Source organism: Grampus griseus, assembly GCF_964374135.1.
Source record: "Grampus griseus genome assembly, chromosome: 13".
NCBI classification, from domain to species: domain Eukaryota; kingdom Metazoa; phylum Chordata; class Mammalia; order Artiodactyla; family Delphinidae; genus Grampus; species Grampus griseus.
In genome coordinates, this window is record NC_139007.1 from 80,775,556 (window position 1) to 80,778,375 (window position 2,820).

The window sequence follows — 2,820 nt, forward strand, 5'->3', positions numbered from 1 at the left end:
GCTTTTTGTTAGCCACCTCCAGCTCCTCTGTGCCAACAGCCTCCAACAGGGCACAGCTGAAGCCCTTATTTTTTCCACTGTGAAGCCTTCCCACTCCTCTGCTTGCCTTTGAGTCTCTGCCAAAATGCAAGTGATCATGGTTGACTCTCTTCCTATAGCAAGCTCTGAAGAAATAGCCTTTGCTCTTCTCATTGTGTTGGTCTTCACGCGTTACTGAGGTTCATTTACATACACGAGGGTAAAGTTATATGAGGTATAACAAATCTGAGGTATAATTTACATTAAACGCACTCATTAGTGGTACGGTTTGATGAATACTGACGAATGTATATACTGGGTAACCACCATTCTAATCATGATTTACAATATTTTTGTCAACCCAAAAAGTTCCCCCGTGTTCCTTTCCAACCGATTCCTGCTGTTTTCCACTCCTAGCCAAGCCCAGATTTGACTTCTATCCCTATAGATTAGTTTTGCCTATTCTCCTAAGTCCTGTTCACCTATCTTTATTAACCTAAGCACTACCTTTACATTCAGGCACAACAAAATGTCTGATTCATCTTGCACGTTCCCTGCTCAAGAACAGGAATCAGCCAATTCTCCAAGGAGCTCTGGTTCTATTTAGTGGAAATGGAATTTAGAAACCAAGGCATGGCAAATGTGCTTATTGTTACTGTAAGGCGACCAACCATCCTGTTTGCCTGGGACACTTTCAGTTTTAACACAAAGTGCAGCATCTGGGGAAATCCCTTCAGTCCCGGGGAAACTGGGACAATTGGTCATCATCCTAGTGCTTCTAGGCCCTTTCGGTGCACAGAAGCAGTAAATATACTTTTTAAATCATATGCTCAAATTGATATATCCAATTTAAATGTAGTACAGGTTTTTTCTGAACTTCCTTGATCTTATATTTGTACCTCATTTTCTCTTACACTTAAAGTCTTGTACATTAAAAATGAAAATAGGGCTTCCCTGGTGGCTCAGTGGTTGAGAGGCCGACTGCCGATGCAGGGGACACGGGTTCGTGCCCCGGTCCGGGAAGATCCTACATGCCGCGGAGCGGCTGGGCCCGTGAGCCATGGCCGCTGAGCCTGCGCGTCCGGAGCCTGTGCTCTGCTCCGCAACGTGAGAGGCCACAACAGTGAGAGGCCCGCGTACCGCAAAAAAAAAAAAAAAAAAAAAAAAAAATATTTGTATTATCCTACAATATACATACTTTCAAACCACAGCAACAAAATTACCATTAATTATAAACCACTGAGCGAAGCTGAAGATTCCTTTGCAGTTCTTTCTCAACCTTAGAATATATCTCACCACAGATAATTCTTAGAGTACTATGTCCAAAAGCCCTGGGGAATTAATTCCTTTCTCTGTGTAACAAGATAGTTGCATTACCAATGTGACTTACAGTTAAGTTTATTTTAATTTGCTATCAACTTTGGGTTTGTTTCCTTTTCAATGTACTTTTTGGCTATATAAAACTTCAAAAGTTCAAAGTCAGAGAAGTCTTGCTTTTATTTCTTTCGCCTCCACCTTTCCCCACCACTCTCTATAGGTAACCATTTTTATTGTTTCTAGGATATGCTTCCAATTTTCCACATAGCCTGGGACGCATTTCAAAGCAACATATAAACAGCATCCTCATTCTTTTTTTGGGGGGGGGGGGTTGCATTGTATTTCATGTTATGGATGTACGGTGTCTAACCAGTTCCCTATTAATGGACATTTGAGTTATTTCATAACTTTTGCTATGACACTACAACAAGTAACCCTGCCTACATGTTGCTTCTATAAGTGAAGGTGTATTTTCAGAATAAGGTTAGGGTTAGAAGTGAAATTGCAAGACGTAAGAATAAGTGCATATATAATTTTGGTACTCCACAGGGCCTGAATCATTTTCCCATTCCCACCAGGAAATTTACGAGCACTGTTTCTCCACTGCCGTGTAATTTCAATGTGCATTTCCATTATAAGTGAGGACGAACAGACTTTTACGTTTCGGACCATTGCTGGTCTTTTGTGTGAAATGTCTGTTCATGTCCTTGCCCATTTTTCTCTTCGGATTTTGGTCTTTGACCATCTGGAGTATAGTTTAATCTCATCCCCATAAATCACCTCATTCCAGAACACCTCCTTTGGGGATAAACGGTTTTGGTAAAATTGGATAAGGGCAGCCCAATCAAAAGATTACCTGACCCCTGTAGGAAGTATGAGACTTGTTTCACGTCTACCAGGTAACACCATCGGTCTTACGCGACGGTCCGGATGACACACAGCCTTGCGTAAGGGCGTATATTCGAATTAAAAACCTTATATTATCGGTTCCATTAAAACCTCACAAGGTTCGCCTTCCCCTCGCTTCTGCGTTAGCAAGGTGCCCCTAGAGCAAAACCTCCACGTACTAGACAATAGCTCCCCGGTTTCACCTCGAGATTTCAAGGCGGGGACGAACCAAGCGTCCAGGAAGCAGCACTTCCTGACGGAAGAAAGATCATCGGTTTCCAAATTCTCAGAACTTCAAACAGCAAGGGCTCACGAAGCCTCAATTGCTCGCACTCCCCGCCCACGGCGTCGCTCCTAAGGTTGCACCTTGCCGACAGCGCGCGGAAGCATCACAGATGGGTGCTGTACCAAAGGACAGCCAATCACACGCCGCCTTCGCCCAGATTCCTCCGCCAGAGGCAGCGCCGCAGCCGCAGGTGGCCCGGCGAGCTTGTCCGCCCGGGGAGCGCGTCCACCCGGCGCCGCCAATCGCGACCCCCGCCGCCCTTCCCGTGATGCCCCGCGGCTGACCTGCGACCTCGCGGCTCACCACTCCCT